At 38.5% G+C, this 22899-nt stretch overlaps 1 protein-coding gene across 3 annotated transcripts in view; it reads right to left on the minus strand.

The window, feature by feature from the left end:
• The window catches only part of CLCN5 (chloride voltage-gated channel 5), a 162412-nt gene that overhangs the window by 111668 nt on the left and 27845 nt on the right, over window positions 1–22899 (minus strand). The gene's annotated exons all lie outside the window — the stretch shown is intronic.

Here is a 22899-nt window from a genome sequence, read left to right on the forward strand (position 1 = left end):
TTGACTCCAGTTTGCCTGTGGCCACAAAAGACCCTTTTGCGCCCTGTCTCTCTCCCAGGTGATTGAGATCAGCTAGTTACGGGCAGCTGGGGAGGAGCAGCTGTCACCGTCACAGCTGAATCGGCTTGCTGTTGCTGGCTGGCCCAGCCCTGCCCGCCACCTGCTCTACAACTCTAAAATCAGCCTGTGTACAGCCTGGGCTTCTAGGGGGGAAAAGAAAAGACACTAGGAGATGAGAGGGCGAGTGTTCTTTTAATTTTTTTTTTCTCACTCCAGAGGTCCTCTATGGGGGGAGTCTGGACACAGATAATTCGAAAAAGTCCCCTTATGGTCCTCATATACAACCTTGGGTAATGACTACATATTAGTCTGATGAGAGAAATGAAGGAGTCTCAGATACCTCTAAGAATGTGATAACATATGGCAACTGTGTCACTGTGGAAATTACACTAGATTTGGAGGGAAACATACCAGGGTTTAGAATTCCCGCCCAGACACTTATTTGATGTCAGACTTTGGCCACATTGTTTCACTTCTTTGAGCCTCGATTCCCTCATTTATAAATTGCATATACACCATTGATTTCCCTGGGATGTGAAGTGTGCACTACATTCACTGCACTGTGCTTGACACATATATATTCATAAAGTTTTTAAAAGACTGAGAAAAAGTCCCCTATGCACAATAACTTTTTTAAAGGGTATATGCAACGTTAGGGAGCATTGCCCTAATATATTCATTTTATAAGGGAAACAAATCCCTAACCTCAGCGCCTTGTTTCAATTCCCCCTCCCTCAAAATAGCTATACTCTAAAATCTCTCCCTGCTCTTCAACTCCACTCAATAAACAGTTTCTTTAGCAAATAATCCAATCCAAAGGAACAATCCAGATAAAATCTAGGAAACCAGAGGGTGGCTCTGAGACATCATTTTGGATATCTGCTATTTATGATGCAAGCTTATTCCGCTAAAAGAGACCTTTTCTTCCACTTTGTCTTATCTGTGTCCTTGCTTCCTTAATGAGGCTTAAGAAACATTTCTGTACCAGAGGGGTTTTTATTGTTTCCTTCTCAAGTAACCAAAATTAGCCTAAGTGCATCTGCCTTGCTTTTCCTAGAAATTCCACCAAACAACCCTCCCCTCAAGCAGAACAAACTGACAATGGGATCAAGTTTATCTTTGCTGCCATATCAAAATGCTGTCTTCTGCTGTCCTAACCTTTGAAAATGCCTTGGTATTTATTGTGACAGCAGAACACTCCACTGTAAAAATAGTTATGTACATAGACAAAGCCTGGAAGAAAACACAAAAATAATGAGAGCTGCTGTTTTAAAGGGATGGTAGTCCTGGCATGCTATTCCCACATGCCTGACATTAAACAGAAATTTTAAAAGCAGTTCTTTTACATAGATGACTACAAATTAAAAGTTTTCAGCACCCCCTCCTTGCACAAACCCATGACTTTGTAACAACATCATCCTTACCTCCTTCCATTTCGGGAGTCTTAACTATTAGTGGCCGTCTCCCCTCTCTTTGCCTGTTCTCATATCTAGCAATATTTGATACCAATGATCACTTCACCCTGGAAACCATCACCTCCCATGGGTTTTTCTGACATTATCCCTCAACCACTCTATGCTGGCTCCTCTCAGAGTTCTGGTGCTGGCCTTGTTACCAACCAGATTTTTCACTTTAGGAGCGGTTCTCAAACTTCAGCCTGCATCACAATCCCCTGCAGGGTTTGTTAAAATAAAGTGTTGGGCCCCATTCCCAGAATTTCTCCTTCAGGGATTTGGGGGTAGGACCCTAGAATTTTCCTAACAATTCCCAGGTAATGCTACCACGGCTGGGAGCCACACTGTGAGAATAACTGCTTTAGGTAAGAGAGAGCTAAACAAGATTAGGCCAGGATTTCTAGGACCTTGACACTACTAACTTTGTTGCGGGGGGCTGTCCTGTGCACTGCAGGATGGTTACTGTCATCCTTGGGCCTCCACCCACTAGATGCCAGTAGATACCCTCAGCCAATTTTGACACTGAAAAACATCTCCAGACATTCTCAAGTGTTCTCTGGAAAAGCAAAATCACTCCTAGTTAAGAACCACCAAGTTAGACTAATAACCAAGTTCTCTTTCCATGAAGCGACGAAGCCTCTTCTACCTGTTCAAAGGACGCAGGTCTTTCTCATTATTTGGTCCTTTTTGTTTAATCATTCATGCATCCATCTCACTATGTGTCAGGCACTGTGGGGATACTTGGATTGATGAACACGTCCCAACTCTTAGAATACTCACAATTAATAGATGAGACAGTGTGATCAAGTAGGCCCAAGAGACTGTGGGGACATGGAACAGGGGGTCATGGTAAGCTTTCTGAAACATGATAATAAAGATAGGAAGGAGTTGGCTAGACAAAAGGGATGGGAGATGAGAACTCCAGAAAGAGGGCAGGGCATATGCAAAGATGATGAGCAGAGGATGAGAGTCAGAAAACCGCCAGCTGTTCCATGTGGCTGCAGGCAATCCTATTTTCTTCCCTTATAGGAAGAGGGTAAATGGAGGAAAATAATATTATCAACTCTTTACTTTCTTTCCTATGAATGACTTTTAAATCTTTTTATCTCCTATATCCATCTCTGGTAATTCTATGTCCCCATTTGTACTGTAAGCTATGGCTACTTTGATTTTCTTTCTAGTAGCCTCAGACCCTTAAGAAACACTTTCATCAGATGCTTCAATTAACCCACTTATGCCTAGTGTTCCATTATTGGAACGCTAAGGATATAGGAGTTATTTATATCCTACTGCTCAAGGTCATTGCCAAGGTCTGATTTTTCACCCATGCAAAAATTTAAAAAATTGCAAACTCTGGTAATGGGTTAAATCCTCCTCCTCTCCTATCATGGCACCCATTACACTTGATTACCATTGTTTTTGTCTCTCTGCCTTAATAAGACCACAAGTTCCATTAGGGCAGTGACCATGGCTATCTTGTTCTTCAGTGTATCTCCAGCATCCTGTACTGTGCCTTGCATAAAGAAGCCAATGAAATACCAGCTGAATGAGTTATGTCCTCAAATTCCATTTGTCCAAAACTGAACACTCACCAACTCCTTCCTTCCCCAAACCAGGTTCTACCTTTGTATTTAATATCTCAGTTATGGTACCTACCATCCTTCCACCTCTTGCACAGGCTCATCAAAATCTTATCATCTTTCACTTCGTTTTCTCCCTTCACACATCCATCTTTGATGTCTCAAATGAGAGGCAAGATATGTCCTCTGAACTTCAATAAGCACTTCACCTGGGAGACAGCCTATGGAAAGAGCTTTGGAATCAGGTAGAGATGGGCTTATCCCACTTCTGCCTCTTAAGGGCTGGGTGACTTTGAATAAGTTAATTACACTCTCAGAGCCTTATTTTCCTCATCTTTAAATGGGTTTCATAGCACCAACCTCATAAGGTTGTTACAGAGCTAAATGTGCGCTTCAGTGTTAGTCAATAAATGTTTCTTTTCCCCAGAGCATCCCTGGCAGGAGTAAGAAGTGGACAGAAAAACAGGCAAAAAAGACCAGTAAAGAGTTAAATAGGAAGGTCAATAAAATGGAGCAGAGTGAGAGGAATAACATGTAAGGTGAAGAACTTCATCTCCTCCAAGAGCCACACTTACTTTTCTATTGTTTTTCTCTCAAAATTTAACACATGGCATTTATACTAATCTAGGAACATAGTTCTACCCAAGAGAAATGAAAGCATATGTCCACCAAAAGACTCATACACAAATGTTCATACCAAATAATAGCAAAAAAGTGGAAACAACACAAATGTCCATCAACTGATGAATGGATAAACAAAATGCTGTCTATCCATACGATGGAATATTATTAGGCAATAAAAAGGAATGAAGTACTGATACATGCTATGACATAAATGAACCTTGAAGATGCTATGCTCAGTGAAAGAAGTGAGACACAAAAGAACACATAGTTTATGATTCCATTTATATGAAATATCCAAAATAGTCAAATCCATAGAAACAGAAAGTAAAAACTGATGGTTGGCAGGGCTGGAGGGTGACTACTGATGGGAAAAGAGTTTATTTTTGGTAAGACACAAATGTTCTGAAATTAGTGCGAATCAGATGCTCCTTAACTTACGATGGTACAATGGGGTTACATCCCAACAAACCCATAGTAAGCTGACAGTATCGTAAGTTAAAAATGCATGGCTGACTAGGAGCTGCGCCTGGCTGCCACCAGCCAGCACTGCAAGAAGAGTACTGTTTCTACTGATTGCTATTGCTTTCATGCCATCATAAAGTAAAAAAAACAGTAAGTTGAGCCATCATAGGTCAGGGACCATCTGTATACTTAAGATCATTGAATTGTACACTTTAAATAGGTGAGGTGTATAATACGTTAATTGTATCTCAATAAAGCTGTTAAGAAAGATACAGAGAACAAAAAACAGAGAAATGGCAAAAAATACTAATTATTTTCTTCCTATATTCCATTATCTTGTATATTCCACCCTGAAGACTGCTGATTTCAACCACAGAGAAATCATCTGGCTATAAAGTCTCTCTGACACTAGCCATGACAAGAATTCATGAGCATTGCTAGAGAGATGGGTGAGGGGACAATGAGAGCCAGGTTTGTGCAGAAGTGAAGCGTAAGTGCTCTAGAGGAGTGCTTCTCCAACTTTAGTGCATATTCATTACCTTGTGATCTTGTTTTCACCAGGTTATTGTGGCTCTAAAATGAAAGAATGAATTACAATGCACTGTAATCAGTAAAGCACCATATAAAGGTTGCCAAGCAGACAAGTCAAACATTTCTGAGGATGTATGGTGGGGGTATGATTTTGAGTGAAGGAAGAGGAATGACAGTAAGGTTTCCTTTTTCCTACGTTGCTTAAGGGAGGGTTTAAGAATGATGACCACTTAACCTCACTGAACTACGATGTCTTCAATTCTGTATGTTGGAAGCATCCGGCACAATTTTTAGAATTATATGATCTTAAATTGCCTTAAAACTCTTAAAGTAGAAAAGTCACATGTAGACAGCTGAGAGCTTACTCAGCAAGGTAATTTGGTAGGGAAAAAGTACAGACTCTGGGGTCAAAAATCGTGGGGTTGAGGCCCATATCTAACACTTGTTAATAAAAGCTTTATATCTTTAGTAAATTCCTTAGTGTTTCTTCATATGTGATATGAGTAGGGAAAATAAATCTTGCCTGTGTCATGAGGTGATAGTAGGATCAACTGAGCTGATACAGTGAAAGCATTTTGTCAACCTCTGGATTGGTTGCTTCATAATTTTTTTATCGCACATGTCTGTCAGTAGAAAAACATTTCAACATTTACTCCCATGTATGTACCATTGTACTAATATTATGTACAATATAAAACTTATACAAAAACAGAGGGAGGAAGGATGATAAAAATAATTTGAAGATTAGAATTTCTATGGTAGAGGAGAGAAATAATCCATGTTAAATTTACTGAAATTGACAACTGTACTATAGTTGTGTAAGAGAATGTCTCTATTCCTAATAAATACATACTCAATTATTTGGGGGTAAAGGGCCATGAGGTATGAACCTTTATCCCCAAGTGTCTCAGAAATACGTACACACACACACACACACACACACCCCCCAGAGAATGCATATGATAAAGCAAAGAGGGTAAAATGCTAACGACAGGTAAATCTGAAATCTGAGTAAAGGGTGTAAGGGTGTTTTTTGTACTTTTTTGGACAAATTTTTTCTAAGTTTGAAATTATTTCCAAATATATTTTTAAAAATTAGTCCTAATAATTGAGAGTTCCAGAATGGAAGAGTAAGGAACTTGGCAGATTCTCTCCCTGGTAAAGCAACAATTTAACTGGCAAAAAATACTTGTTAAAGCAATCATTTAAAGTTTCTGGAAATTATCCTAAGGACATACAGCAAACATACATTCAACAAAATCTACTAAATCTTAGCACGAACAGTAGAGCAGGGGGTATCTGAGCACTGAACTACTTCCTTACCACTTCCCCCAGCTCTAGGTTACAGAGGCTTCTCCCTGGCTAGCCAAGAAAATGTCAGCTCCTCCCCCCAATCTCCACTCCAGGCACAGCAGGCCAAGGACACTGGGTCCTGATCACCCTCATCCCAGTTCACTCCCAGGGCAGAGGCTGCAATATGCTTTCATGATAAAAATCATTCAATAAAGTAGGAATAGAAGAGAACTTCTTCAAACTGATTAACAACCATTTCTGAAAAACCCAGAGCTAACATAATAATTATTGGTGAAAAACTGAATGCTTTCCACCTAAAATCAGGAACAAGACAAAATGTACAATCTCACACCTTCTATTCAATATTGTTCAACCGCCAGGGCAATTAGGCAGGAAAAAGAAAGAAAAGGCATCCAGATTGGAAAGTAAGTAAAACTATTTCTAAATACATATAACATGATTATATATATATATACACACACACATATTCCTAAGGTATTCACCAAAGAACCACTAGAACTAATAAATAAGTTCAGCAAGGTTGGAGGATACAAGGTCAGTATACCAAAAAATCCATGCATTTTTATATACTAGCAATGAATAATCTAAAATGATGTTAAGAAAACAATTGCATTTATAAACAATGGCACTAAAATAATGTCATATGTAGGAATAAATTTAACAGAAGTATAAAATTTGTACTGCAAAAACTCCAGAACACTGTTAAAATAAATTAAAGCTCTAAATAAATGGAAAGATATCTCATGACAGACAATAACAAGTGTTGGCAAGGACACAGAGAAACTGGAGCCGGAACCCTCATGCATTGCTGGTGGAAATGTAAAATGCTGCAGCTGCTTTAGAAAGCAGTTTGGCAGTTCCTCAAAATATTAAACACAGAGTTATCATAAGACCCAAAAATTCCAGTCCAAGGTATACAGCCAAGAGAAACGAAAATATATGTCCACCCAAAAATATATGTGTGAAAGTTCATAGTAGCATTATTTGTAATAGCCAAAAAGTGGAAACAACCCAGATATCCATCAACTGATGAATGGATTCTTTTAAATGTAGCATATATCCACATAGAGGAATATTATTCCGCTATAAAACAAATGAAGTAATGAAGTACTGTTTGCTACCTGCTGCAACATAGATGAACTTAGAAAAACATTATGTGGAGACCACACACTGTATGATTTCAATTATAAGAAATTTCCAGAACAGGCAAATCCACAGAGATAAGAAGTAAATTAGAGGCGACAGAGTGTGCTCAGGTGCGGGTAGGGGGAGTAGGGATTGACTACTAATGGGTATAGTGTTTCAAGGTGATAGAAATGTTTCAAAATTAGATTATGGTGATAGTTGCACAACTTTAAATATAATAAAAACCATTACATTGTACACTGTAAATGGGTGAATTAGATGGTATGCAAATTATATCTAAATAAAGCTGTTTTGAAGTATAAATGGTGTAAACGAACCAATTAATGGCAGAAATCTGTAAACTAGATTTAGAAAGCAAGAACCTACTAACTACATGTTGCCTACAAAACACCTGAATTAAATATAATGACATAAATAGGTTAAAAGTAAAAAGCTAGGAAAGGATACATCACACTAACACTAATCAAAAGAAAGCTGAAATGTCTTTATAACATCAGAGAAAGAAGATTTTAGACCAAAGCCTGTTACCATGAATAAAAAAGGTAATTTCATGATACAAGAAGGAGCAATTCATCAAGAGTACATAGTAATCCTAAACATGCATGCACCTAACAACCAAGCTTCAAATATATAAAGCAAAAACAGAACTCAAGCAGAAATAGATAAATCCATAATCACAGACAGATTTCAACACCACTCTCTCAATAATTGATAGAAGAAAATCAGGATATAGAAGACTTAAAAAAATACTGGCAAACAATTTGACCCTACTGACATTTCTAGAACACACCACCCAACAACAGTAGAAGCCACATTACTTTCAAGTGCACACGGAACAATTTACTAAGATATACCATATTCTGGGCCATAAAACAAGTATAAACGAATTTAAAAGAACCCAAACTATACATAGTCTGTTCTCAGGTGACAATGAAATTAAACAAACCAATAACAGAAAGATAGCTGCAAAAGCCACTAAATGTTTGGAAACCATTAACGTGCTTCTTAATAACCCATGAATCAAAGAAGTAATCAAAATGAAAATAAGAAACTATTTTGCACTGAAAGAAAATGAAAACATACCATATCAAAAATAGGGATGCTGCTTAAGCAGGAAGCATTCCCTTTGAAAACTGGCACAAGACAGGGATGCCCTCTCTCACCACTCCTATTCAACATAGTGTTGGAAGTTCTGGCTAGGGCAATCAGGCAAGAGAAAGAAATCAAGGGTATTCAGTTAGGAAAAGAAGAAGTCAAATTGTCCCTGTTTGCAAATGACATGATTGTATATTTAGAAAACCCCATTGTCTCAGCCCAAAATCTCTTTAAGCTGATAAGCAACTTCAGCAAAGTCTCAGGATACAAAATTAATGTGCAAAAATCATAAGCATTCTTATACACCAGTAACAGACAAACAGAGAGCCAAATCATGAATGAACTTCCATTCAAAATTACTTCAAAGAGAATAAAATACCTAGGAATCCAACGTACAAGGGATGTAAGGAACCTCTTCAAGGAGAACTACAAACCACTGCTCAGTGAAATAAAAGGGGACACAAACAAATGGAAGAACATACCATGCTCATGGATAGGAAGAATCAATATCGTGAAAATGGCCATACTGCCCAAGGTAATTTATAGATTCAATGCCATCCCCATCAAGCTACCAATGAGTTTCTTCACAGAATTGGAAAAAACTGCTTTAAAGTTCATATGGAACCAAAAAAGAGCCCGCATTGCCAAGACAATCCTAAGTCAAAAGAACAAAGCTGGAGGCATCACGCTACCTGACTTCAAACTATACTACAAGGCTACAGTAACCAAAACAGCATGGTACTGGTACCAAAACAGAGATATAGACCAATGGAACAGAACAGAGCCCTCAGAAATAATACCACACATCTACAACCATCTGATCTTTGACAAACCTGACAGAAACAAGAAATGGGGAAAGGATTCCCTATTTAATAAATGGTGCTGGGAAAATTGGCTAGCCATAAGTAGAAAGCTGAAACTGGATCCTTTCCTTACTCCTTATACGAAAATTAATTCAAGATGGATTAGAGACTTAAATGTTAGACCTAATACCATAAAAATCCTAGAGGAAAACCTAGGTAGTACCATTCAGGACATAGGCATGGGCAAAGACTTCATGTCTAAAACACCAAAAGCAACGGCAGCAAAAGCCAAAATTGACAAATGGGATCTCATTAAACTAAAGAGCTTCTGCACAGCAAAAGAAACTACCATCATAGTGAACAGGCAACCTACAGAACGGGAGAAAATTTTTGCAATCTATTCATCTGACAAAGGGCTAATATCCAGAACCTACAAAGAACTCAAACAAATTTACAAGAAAAAAACAAACAACCCCATCAAAAAGTGGGCAAAGGATATGAACAGACACTTCTCAAAAGAAGACATTCATATAGCCAACAGACACATGAAAAAATGCTCATCATCACTGGCCATCAGAGAAATGCAAATCAAAACCACAATGAGATACCATCTCACACCAGTTAGAATGGCGATCATTCAAAAGTCAGGAAACAACAGGTGCTGGAGAGGATGTGGAGAAATAGGAACACTTTTACACTGTTGGTGGGAGTGTAAACTAGTTCAACCATTATGGAAAACAGTATGGCGATTCCTCAAGGATCTAGAACTAGATGTACCATATGACCCAGCCATCCCATTACTGGGTATATACCCAAAGGATTATAAATTATGCTGCTATAAAGACACATGCACACGTATGTTTATTGCAGCACTATTCACAATAGCAAAGACTTGGAATCAACCCAAATGTCCATCAGTGACAGATTGGATTAAGAAAATGTGGCACATATACACCATGGAATACTATGCAGCCATAAAAAAGGATGAGTTTGTGTCCTTTGTAGGGACATGGATGCAGCTGGAAACCATCATTCTCAGCAAACTATCACAAGAACAGAAAACCAAACACCGCATGTTCTCACTCATAGGCGGGAACTGAACAATGAGATCACTTGGACTCGGGAAGGGGAACATCACACACCGGGGCCTATCATGGGGAGGGGGGAGGGGGGAGGGATTGCATTGGGAGTTATACCTGATGTAAATGACGAGTTGATGGGTGCAGCACACCAACATGGCACAAGTATACATATGTAGCAAACCTGCACGTTGTGCACATGTACCCTACAACTTGAAGTTTAATAATAATAAATAAATTAAAAAAAAAAAAAAAAAAGAACTCCCACAAGCTTAGCAGCCCAATAATGGAACACTAACAAAACAACTATTAAAAATATGACCTAATGGTGAATGAGGATTATATTGGGAGAAAGAAATAAATTTTACCACAGTCAAAAAAAAAAAAAAAAAAAAAAAGAAAAGAAAAGAAGAAAGGTCTCAGGCCCGGTGCAGGAGCTCATGCCTGTAATCCTAGCACTTCGGGAGGCTGAGGCAGGCGGATCACCTGAGGTCAGGAGTTTGAGCCAGTCTCTACCAAAACCCTGTCTCTACTAAAAGTACAAAAATTAGTTGGACGTGGTGGCATGTGCCTGTAATCCCAGCCACTCGGGAGGCTGAAGCACGAGAATTGCTTGAACCCGGGAGGCAGAGGTTGCAGTAAGCTGAGATCATGCCACTGCACTCCAACCTGGGCAACAGAGCAAGACTCTGTCTCAAAAAAACAAAGAAAGAAAGAAAAAAGAAATAAAGGTTTCAAATCAATGCCTCAGTTGCACCTGAAGAAACTTAAGAGACGAAAAGCAAAAGAAACCCAAAGTAAGAAAAGATATAAAATATTAAAGATCAGAGATATTAAAATCAGTGAGAGAGAAAATATTTAAAAAGGAAACACAAAAATAAGAGAAAAATCAAGGAAATACTTAGCTAGTTCTTTGAGAAGATCCATAAAATTTATCAACCCCTAACCAGACAGAACAGACTAAAAAGAGACAACACAAGTTATCACTACCAGGAATAAGAGGGGACATCTCTACAGATTCTACAAATTTTAAACATGTAAGAAAATACTGTGAAGAAGTTTATCACAAATTTTAAAACGTAGATGAAATGGACAAATTATGTGAAACACACAAACTACCAAAGTAGACTGAAGAAAAGAAGTAGATATCTTGAATATACAACACCTATTAAAAAATTGAATTTGTAGTTAAAAACATTCCCCTAAATAAAACTCCAAGTCCAGATGGCTTCACTAGAATTCTACCAAACATTGAAGGAAGAAATAATACTAGTTCTAGGGATAGAGTTGTTCTCCACCCATTCTATGAGACCAATATTACTTGGATACCAAAACCAAGCAAAGATGTCTTGAGAAAAGATAACTGAAGTCCAATATCACTAATAAACATACATGTAAACATTCCTAACAGAGTTTTAGCAAGTCCAACAATATATAAAGCCAATAATCAAGACCCAATGGGGTTCATCTCAGGAAGGCAAGATTGATTTAACATTTGAAAACCAATGTAATTTGCCATATTAAAAGACTATTAAACCATATGATCACCACAACAGATACGGAAAAAAACATTTGAGAAAATCTAACATTTGTTTCTAATTTTAAAATACCTCTCAGTAAACTAGGAATTGAAGGGAACTTCCTCCAGTGGATAAAGGGCAACTACAAAAAGAACACCTTCAGCAAATAATCATTCTTGAAGATGAAAGACTGGATGCTTTCCCTCTAAATCAGGAACAAGGCAAGGTTCTCACCACTTCTTTTCAACATTGTATCAGAGGTTCTAGCCAGTGCAATTAGGCAAGACAAAGAAATAAAAGCATCCAGATTGGAAAGGAGCACCTAAAACCCATATTAAGAGGAGACATGATCATCCATGTATTGAACCTACAAAAACCATTACTAAAATTGATAAGTGAGTTTAGCATGTTGAAAAATATAACGCTAATGTAAAAAATAAATTCTATTTCTATATACTAGCAACAATCAAAAATTGAAATAAAGAACACCATTTTAAATAGCATCAGAACCATGAAATACTTAGGGATAAATCTCACAGAAGATATGCAAGACCTGTATGTACACTGAAAACTACAAAATATTGCTGAGATAAATGGAGTACAACCTACATAAAGATATCTTGGTATACTGTATATCATTATATCTCAATAAAGCTGATAAAAATTGATAAAAATCACATGTTCTCAAGGTGGAACAGAATCTCACAAATCATCAGACCCACCTTCGGCCCCTTTGTTACTCTGATGCTCCTGATTTTAAGCTGAAGAGGAGTAAGCTGAAGTGACCCCATCTGTTCACCTTCCAAATGGAACGAGCTATACAAAACTGCTGACTGACTTATTTCAATCCTGCTGAGTGCTCTAGAGAGTACATATATTTTGTTGTACATGACACAATTTTGAGTCATTGTACATATTGATATAGTTCAAGAAAGGTTTTCCCCTGAACTTTGGAGACTTGGTCACTAACAAATTGAGGCAGAATAAAGGTATCCTATGTGTGGTCTGTGGGAGTCTGCTGCTGAAGGAGGAATGGAAAAGAGAGGGCTTATGGAACTGAACAGTGTGATGGCAGAAAGAATGAGCCTCGGAGACAAGTGCCTGGTACACAGTAAGTGCTCTGAAAACTTAGCTTAAAATAATATTTTGTTTAAAAGTTAAAAATAAATACAATTCAGAATTTGCCATAATCTTGATTAGATCTGGGTAGAAAAAGATCTTTATATCAGGATGAGTTTGATAAACAGATTAATAGCATAAACAAGACTTCAGGGGACATGATAAATCCACTTAATTAACCTTATGGGCCACTCAGTAAGAACCTATTTGCAGCTTAGTATAGATCGCACAGACTGTAGAAATAGACTGCATTCAAATCCTAACATCACAAGTTAATAGCCACATAACCCTGGGCAAGACACTAAATCTCTGTGTGACTCAGTTTCTTCATCTATACAATGGAGTGAAAACAGTATCCGCCTCATAAGGTGGTTGTGAGGATTTATGAGTTAATATTTGTAAGCTGTTTAGAATAAAGCCTGGCACACAGTTCATCCTATTTAAGTAAAATATAAATAATTAAATTGCTACTTGTTCATTACAGCTGTAACTGAAAAAATCTATTTCAAGTTACACTTTTCACTAACATGCAGTGACTTTACTTACAATTGGATAGAATTCATGAAGTTTCTTTACAAAAAGTAATCTCTTACCTACTCCTCCTGTGATACTATTTCTGAAGAACATATCTTAGAAGTAGTTTACTGCTTCGATTTGAACAAAAGCAGCTCAATTTTTCTCAACATTGTTTGACATTTTCTGGCACATTGTTGGTGCTCAATAAATGGTTGTTGGACAAACATCCTTCCAGGCCAAAGCAACTGTACCATACTTTATATTGTTATTTATATAGTCAGAGTTAAAAATGCAACATGCATTACATCCAAATAGGGAATAAAGAGGACAGTTACCACCTAACTGGTTAACAAGTTTCAGTGAATTTGCCCAAGATAAGAAAGGTGCTAGTTTACTTCAAAAGCAGCAGAATTAAAGTTTTGGTTTCTGTCGAAATGATGATGCAATGCAGGCATTCCTTAGCTCTTCTTAGTGATAACAAGAAAAAAAAGACAGACTTAAACCTGGTCCACAAACAGGAAGAACATACACTTACTATATCCTAAACGGCCTCAGTAGAAAACAGCACAGGTCTTCGGAATAACTCTGACATGGAATTCACTGGTCGTCCCTCTTTTGCAGGGAAGAGTGATTTGTAATATTTGTCCTGAGATGGCCTTCTAAGGATGGAAATCAAATTCCCTTTTTTCAAATGTAAGGCCAGAATTAAGAAACAGGAAATATCTTCTTGCTCTGAGTGGTCAAGGTGAGAAGTTAAAAACAACTTCTCTCCAGATAACAAGTAAAGTACCTTCAAAAGAAGCTGTCTGGTTTATGTACACATATATGGATTGGGGCTTTTCAGCACAGAGCATGCTATCAGTTACATATGGTTACCACTCTGTCCCACATACTGCTCGATATATCTGTTCCTCCTCTTTTCTAGACTAGTTTTCCATTATTATGGCAGCCACCTGTTTTAACAGTATCTTCTGAAATCCTAATCAGCTTCTCCTTGGCCCTTAAACCACATACTTCCCAAAAAAGAGAGATGAATAAATGTAAAACGTCTTGCTCTTTGCCTCTCCAGTCTCAAAGGAAGGGCTCTTGTTTTAACATGACTTGTTCGTTCTTGCACCTATCCTTTTACACAAGTCATCCTAATCTGCCCAGAGTCACTTGTTCTTACCTCTCTACCCTACCTCAATTCAAACACTTCCTTAAAAATATGTTTCAGGTCAATTTATGTCTCTCACTTCCTTCACCTCTCAGCTCCTTCTGGAGTCACTGGCTGCTCATTAAGTCTGTACCCCTTTTACCACCATGTATAGGACTGACCCAGGTATGTCAATTCCCTATTATCATTCTAATATTGGATTGTTAGCTCATGCTACAGCCCCTAGGCTTAAGATGGCACCAGATCAGTCTGTTATTAGCACTATACTTGGACTGGGCCAAGAAGAGGGTGGGGGCTTTCATTGTCATGGCAGAAAATATGGGACTGGGCCAGACTTGAAATTAAATAGGTCAAATTTTCATTTGGGGGAAGCTCAAGGTGAGAATGACATTTAAAGCCTAATCAACTAAAGACCACCAAGGACAAGCCCGTAGTCTGACAGAGTCTGATCTGTTCACTCTTTCATAAGGACAATACTCCAGAGGAATCATGGAATGTGCTCAACAAGAGGGAGGAAAAAGCTTCTTATAGGTTCCTGGTGAAAGATTCTGAGGAAGGCCTAAGAAAAGCAGGGATCAGTTCTGGACTGGTTATGATTTATGAGGCAGGAATAGGAGAAGCAGGAATAAAGTAGGGATTCGCAGCTGTTATGGGCAATTGCAGCTCAGCAATTGGGAATCTCCAGTAATACACGGGAAGAGCCAAGTGGGTCTTGAAGCATCACTGATAAGAAAGCAGTAGCCATTGAAAGAAGGTGTCTTCATGGCATTTTCCAGCTGCTGCGTAACGTTGGGAGAAATGGTGTTTCCTGTTAACCTTGCAATTGTCTCAGCCCCATTAACAGCAGAAGCTGCCTTTTTATTTTTCAGTCCCAGTTGGATCCTTAGGTCATGTACCTTTTTGACTCTTTCAATAAAATAGACATGGATGTTATGCATCTTTTACTTTATTTTTATTCATGCAAATGTTTAGATCTGGGAAAAATTATATAACCAAGAAGGACCTGTACTGTATCTCTACTGACTTTGAAAGTTTAGGTAGAAAATTGAAGACTTAAAGGACACACGGAAGCTTTTCACTGCTTCTTCCTGTTGAAGGTCATGACTTTTCACTAGGAGAGAAGATATGGGAAATGAATATCTTGCTACTTAGATGATGTCAAAGAATAGGATGTCGTTTTTCTGGAGAATCACTTAAGATCTCAGAATAATGGACTTCTGGTCATTATTCTGGCCAGACTAAATGGAGGAAATTTCACAAAGAGCAGGAAGAAATGATTTCGCTGTAGATTCACTAACATGATAAATATGGACTGAAAGGGAAATGTTAAGAGAAGGAAAAAATACCACCAACTGTGACAAAGAAAAACCATACTGGAAAGGATATTCACTGCTTCTCAAGAGAAAACAAGGCAAAAAAGCCAGAAATCATACCTAGGGCTAGAGAAGTCTACATACTGATTTAATAGGACTGGTAACAAAGTTATTAGGATGCTTGAAACAGCAAAAAGCAAAAATAATCTCACAGTTATGATCATCAAGAACTGGTGAGATGGCATCTGGCACTCGATTATAGAAGGCAATAGTGTAATGGTTAAGGGAGGTGCTTTCAAGCCAGGCCGACCAGGGTTCAACTCTCTGTGTTGCCTCTTACTTGTCATGTGATCTTGGTCAAGCTATTTGCCCTCTCTGAACCTTAAGTGACCCATGGATCAATTGGGTATTAGAATACTTACTTCACTAAGCTGTTAATGAAGATTGAAGTTTAGAATGCATTTAAATATCTATCATAGTGTATGTCACACAGTAGGTGGCCATTATCATCATCATCATCATCATCATCATCATCATCTGTAATAAAAAGGTAGCACTTCCTTATGGAATTTAACAAACCAGAAGGTAAAAACATTTGTCAATAATAAAAGCGAAGAGAAAGAAGTAATGTGTTACTGGATCACACTGCAAACTACCCTGGAATAGAAGAAAGATGTAGTATCGAATTCTGTTCCTCCTGCTTCATACTTCTTTTCTCATCTAAACAGGCATGGGCAACGTGGACACACATGTTTTCCCTCCTCTGTTTTGTGTGTCTTGGGACACATAATCCCACCTAATCTGAATTTGGAAGTCATGCTGACCTGTGAGAGGTCAGGTTTTAGTAGAGGGAAGGGTACAGAAGCCAGATTTCATGAGCTGAAGACTGAAAGATAAGGAAGTATAGATGGCTCTTTTAACATACTTTGAAATAAAGTATGAGAAAAAGATATCCCATTAGCCTATGGGGACTGTAGGATTAAAAAGAAGATTCTGGGGGAGGAAATGAAAGAGGGATTCTTGGACATGTCTGCAGGCAGAAGTAAAAGCTCTTTGAGAAAAACACTAAAGATACGAGACAGAGAAGGGAGATGATTAATGGAACAGAATATCTTAAAAGATGCATCAGGGGATAGGTAAAAAGGAAAATGAGGTTAGCTTTGGAAAAGATGATATTAAAAGAATAAAGGTGAAAGTACCCATGGAAATAAATGTTTGGATGGGAAAGAGAAAGTTTATGACCAATGGGCTCCCTCTTTTCTCCAGTTTCCCTCAGCAGGTAATCTATATAACTAGATTACCTGCTGAGAGGAAGCTGGGGATAGAGAGGGCTAAGTTAGGAGGCCTGAGGGGTGTGGTAAGAAAATGGAACAGTTGCTGTGGGAAATTGGAAAATAAAACAACCAGGAATGTGTAAAAAAGGATTAGTGAACAGCCGTTGAGGATCCAGCTGTGGTTAGAAATCACAGTTTGGTCATGGATATAATCAGCATGGTGAGGCAATTTTCCCTAGTACTTACTCAGCAGCCTGAGAACAGAACAGAAAAAAACAGATGCTGAAGTCTATCTAGGTTTGGAGATTGGCAGGGCAGGTGCAGTGGAACAAGAAGGACATGAGGGAATTGAGGATACTGTGGGAATTAATATCAAATGGTTGGCAGGGTCAAGTGGGGGTGGGAAATGCTTGCTGGGTGGGAAAGAACATACAAGCAGGAGAAGGCTGGAAGACTTCCTGGGAGAAAGGGGAAGGAACTAGAAACACTGATGATGTCAAAGAGGTTCTGTGAGAGTCAGGGAATAGGAGATGTGAAAGGCTAGAGGTTTTAGTCAAAAACCTGAATTTCAGAGTTTAAGTATCAGAAGTAGAACAGTTCCAGATGGTGACATGATTAATAAGTGTGCCCATATGAAGAGGTTGCTGAAGCAGAGTGAAAATGGAGGTCATATTATCATAGGTCAAGGAAATATCATGCTGGGACATCTGATGATGCATCAAGGAGGCCACTGGCATGGTCTGGGATGATACAAGGAGTCAGAGGAGCATAGAAGACTAAGCTAGGTTCCAGAGGCCTCACAGAATGAGAGCAAGTAACCTAAAGATAGGTCTGTGCCAATGAAAAGAATAGGCATAATAACTGATAGCATCCATGTCAAAGAATAAGGGAAAAGGAAAGTCGTTGAACAACATTCTGGCACAGAAGCTAGCTTAAGATTGAGGAATTATCAGCAAATGAACAGGCTCCACTTAAGATGGTTGTGGAGAAAACAGTGTCATCAAGGGAAAGAGTTCTGGAAAAAAAAATGGCTGCAAATATGCACATGCTTGACCAAGGAACAAGAGTTCTGGGAGGTCGCAGGAGATCTGAGAAGGGAATGTCAGCCAGGAAATACCATGCTTATGAAAGGGGAAGGTCTGTGTTGCATTTATAAAAGGAAAATTCCATCCTTTCGGATGCTGAGGAAGCAATGAGAGGAACTACAAACTTCGTAACTAAGTTTGACCAAGAAAGAAGAACTGATTGGTAAAAGTAGAAGTGAAAGAAACTTTAGGAAATATGGCCATGTCATTTTAAGTATTGTTGGGTAATGACCACAAATAAACAAACAAAAACAATAGGGAATGAAGGTATTCCCCAGATACTGAGAATGAGAATTTCTCCAAGAGACCACAGTGACCCTTAAGTGGACTAATGTGCAAGAGGAATAAAATATTTGGGAGGATAGGTCTCATATTATCAATCCCCCATGATCTTGAAGGAAAAAAAAAGGAGAAGTGACTAAAGAACACAACATAAGCTACCCAGAAAACATGCTTTTATGCTACAGGAACTAATGTAGCTATAGCAGGTGCAGATTTTTCAAACTAAGATCATCTACCCTAAGTAGAAGATATATGTGAACAGGTGACAGAGAGAGCAAGTGAGCAAGCAAGTAGAATGACTCAGTTCCTATTTCTATTTCATCTTAAATGATAAGAATAATTTTTCAAACTGGAAACAATAGCACGAATGTGAATAAGAGTTCATCACAGCCTATCTGATGCAGAGATAATGAGAGTAACAAGCAGTTTCAAATGAACTTGGACCTGTGGGCCCAGATAAAGTATATCTTATAGTACTGAGATAACCTACTTTCCTGATTGAGAGGCCACTGCTGGTAATCTCTGAAAAAAATCATAGCAGACTAGAAAAATTGGGCTGTTACTTGTAAAACTAAAAAGCTGGTGCATTTCTGAAATGGCTCAGAAAACAAAGACTGCTCATCTTGATGGGGAAAAAATCAGTTTATAATGAACTAGTAAACAGATGGTTATGAACAATGATCAGGTCATGAGAATCATAGATTGAGGAAATGGAACGAAGTGTTTTTGAGTTTCAGTAAGTCACTGAAGACATTTTTTCCCTACAGAATATGTTCATATGAGACAGGTATGTCCTGTCCTGAACAAGGAGGATGATTTATGATCGATCAAATAACCTTACTCAACAAGAATGCCACCAGAACAAACTATTGCTAAATGCAACAACTGGAATGAATCTCAAATAAATTATGCTGAGAGAAAAAGACTAATCTCAAAAGGATATATACTGCACAATTCCATTTATGTGACATTTGTGAAATAATATAATTGTAGAGATGGAAAACAGATTAGTGTTTGCCAGGGATTAGAGATGAGGAGGAGGAAGGGATGTGGCTATATAAAGGGATAGCAAAAGGAAATCTTGTAGTGATAGTAAAGTCTCTTGATCATAGTGGGGATGGTTACACAAAGCTACATGTGATAAAGCTGCATGGAGCCCCTCTCATTTCTTTCTCTCTCCCTCCCTCCCCTCATTCGCTTTCTCTCTCCACCTCTCTATCAATAAGCCCAGCCCCGTGGACTGTATCAATGTCAGTTTCTTGGTTTCAATATTGTACTATAGTTTGTAACATGCTATCACTGGAGGAATCTGGAGGAAGGGTACATGAGACTTCCCTGTACATTTGTTTGCAGTAACCCTAATTATCTGAATCAATTATTGCATTTAAATAAAAAGCGTTTTTAAAGAATACCAATTAATGGATCAATGTCAACCTCACAAAAGATCAACTTGCATGCTTCAGGGCTCTATACTTGGCATTACTGAAATACCACCAAGTTAGAAAAGACAGTGGAAGCATGATCATAAAATTCATGAATGATATAAAACATGGAGACACAGCTAATCTGTTTCAAATAGAACTAGAATCCAAAAATACCAACAGGCGAGGCTAGGAACTGAAAGGTAATGGAGATAAAGGTAGAACTCACCATCATACCCGCAGCATGCAACACAGCGCCTGGCACAAAGAAAACTCAAAAATTATGTAGTGAAAAAATCAGTGGATGCAAGTTTTAAAATGGTTAAAAGGGTTTAATGGGACTTCATCTAAAAAGCTCTTCAGTCAACAGAATGATAATATTCCCTCAAACTGGCGGAATATTCCACTTTATTAACAAGGTATGTATTTTTTTTTCTTTTATAGAGATAGAGTCTCACTCTGTCACCCAGGCTAGAGTGCAGTGGTGCGATCTTGGCTTACTGCAGCCTCCACCTCCAGGGTTCAAGTAATTCTCATACCCTCATACCTCAGCCTCCTGAGTAGCTGGGATTACAGGCGCATGCCACCATGCCCAGCTAATTTTTTGTATTTTTAGTAGAGACAGGGTTTTGCCATGTTAGCCAGGCTAGTCTCGAACTCCTGACCTCAAGTGATTCACCCGCCTCGGCCTCCCAAAGTGCTGGGATTACAGGCATGAGCCACTGCGCCCGGCCACAAGGTATGTATTTTTTAAGAGACAGGAGAGGTAAACATACTATTGTGCTCTGTACTAGCTCAATTGCCTATACAGGACCAAGTCAATTCCTGAGGGCCACATTTTAATGAAGACATGAATGAACTTGAGTGTATCCCAAATAAGGCAACTAAGATGGTTAAATATCTGGAAATCGTGTCATATAAAGAACACTAGAAGGAATGGAAGGTATGCAATTTAAAAAAGATAAGACGTGGCAGATAGAAAGGACAATTTAGATAATAATTGTAATGTAGGCTACAATATAATGATAATATTAAATACCTTGTTGTACGTAACACATCACTTTACTGCTTACAATGTGCTTTCATACATATGTCCTTACCTGTCCCGTATCTGAAAGGCTAGCAAGTGGGGAAAGGGTTATACCTTCTTCTGTGCAGTCACAGTGGTTAGAGATAAGAGACAGGTTTCAGCTCAATATAAGGAAGGATTTTCAAGCATTTTGATCTCCATGACAACGGAATAATAACAGCAAAACCAACAATAGGCTAGTAGACATTAGTACTATACATTTATTAGCTGATTTAATCATCCCAACAGTCCTGTGAGGCAGATACTATTGTCCCCATTTTACAGATGAGAAAACTAAAGCACAGAGGAGTAAAATGTGGCTATAACCACAGCTGGTCAAGTGTCAGAGCTAGAATTCAAATCCAAGCAGACCCACTCCAGAGTCACTGCTTGTGGGGTAGCTGGAACAATCACCTGCCAAGGCCACTGCAGGGTGAGTGGCATGCCAGCCTTAGTCAGAGGCTGCACTAGATCAAAGGTAAGACAATAAGATTTTAGGAATCTTGGAAGATTAGGCCTGTATGGATTCGAAACCCAGTGTTGAACCCTTCTGGAAGTGGCATGGCTCCAGTCTAAGGCTGATATTAGCTCTAATGTCCTAAAGCAGATTGGTCCTAAAGCAGAGTGAAGGCAAGAGCATCAGGCTCAAAGAATTAAGACAGACCTTTGGAATAGTGGTACAGTTCTATACACATTGGGATTGGTTTTTGGCTTTCCCAGAATTTGTCAATTTGAAGATCCATTACAAGATCAGTCTCATCATAACCAAATCACAAAAGTATCTGTGTACTATTTACTATTCCAACACCTGCCCCCATCAACTGAAGCAACATATATTAAAATAGCAAAATTCACTACAGTTTGACAGTTTTAATTAACAAGTTCTCCCAGTTCAAACAACATAAATTGAGATTTCTACCTCTGGGGAAATAGAGCAGTAGGGTTTTCCTTCATTAAATATTGAAAAAAGAAAGAAACCTGCCATGTTGAAAGTCAGTTTAATAGTTGTTAGGTTGAACTGTCTTTGGAGTATACAGTAAGTGCATCACTAAAAGTAAAGACAGAATGTAAGATACTGAGTCAAATCTAGATGAATGTTTGAACAATAAATTGAACAGTGGAAAACACGTTAAAGTCATTATAATAAACAATGAGTATTCAAAAGCAGTCAAATTATCTCAGACTTTTAACAGTGGCTATGCTTATGGTACCTCATGGGGGAGTCATGGGCTGAGGGGTGACTATCTAAACAGCTAATCGGAAGCTGTAAAAAAAAAAAAAAAAGCCAACTCTGTAAAACACAAATACTTTGTTGGGTGTCTACAAATATGTGTATTCCCATCCTCAGGGTTCTGGTTGGAGCTTAAGGGGTACAGGTTTCAAATAAGGGCCATAGAGCTTTGACTGTTTTAGAAACAGAGGCAACTGTCAGTCCACAAGACGAGGCACAAGGCTGAGGTCGACACTGCCTACAAGGGGCATAACCTGGAAAATGCAGCTAGTTGGGTGGAATGGTGGTAGCACAGGGATGGGTGGTGGGTAGGATTCTCTTATTTACTTAATTAGAGACTCTGAGAGGTTAAGTGACCTGTCTTGCGTTAACACATGAAAGGCAAGTTAGTAACAGATCCCAGAGTTAAACCCAGGTCTATCTTCCTTTAAAAAAAATGAGCACTAGTCTATCAGTCATAAGAAACAGCTCTGCCACTAACCAGCCCAGTGACTCTGGACCAATTACAGCCTAAGGCTCAGTTTCCCCATCTACAAAAGAAGAGGGGTGGCAATTGGGGGAAAAGTTAGTTTTTTGATCTCATCTTATCCCAAAGGAAATGCCACAAAGATCCAATCTTTAACTGTAACTAAAATTATAACTGTTGCTATGAGAAATAGGTCCATCCCTAATATTTACAAGGCCAGGGGCAAAAATACAAATATAGGCTCTTAATTCTCCTTCCTTCTCTCCACTACCCCACTCCTTCCTACACAGCTAGGAGCC

This window comes from Chlorocebus sabaeus, chromosome X (assembly GCF_047675955.1).
Source record: "Chlorocebus sabaeus isolate Y175 chromosome X, mChlSab1.0.hap1, whole genome shotgun sequence".
NCBI lineage: Eukaryota > Metazoa > Chordata > Mammalia > Primates > Cercopithecidae > Chlorocebus > Chlorocebus sabaeus.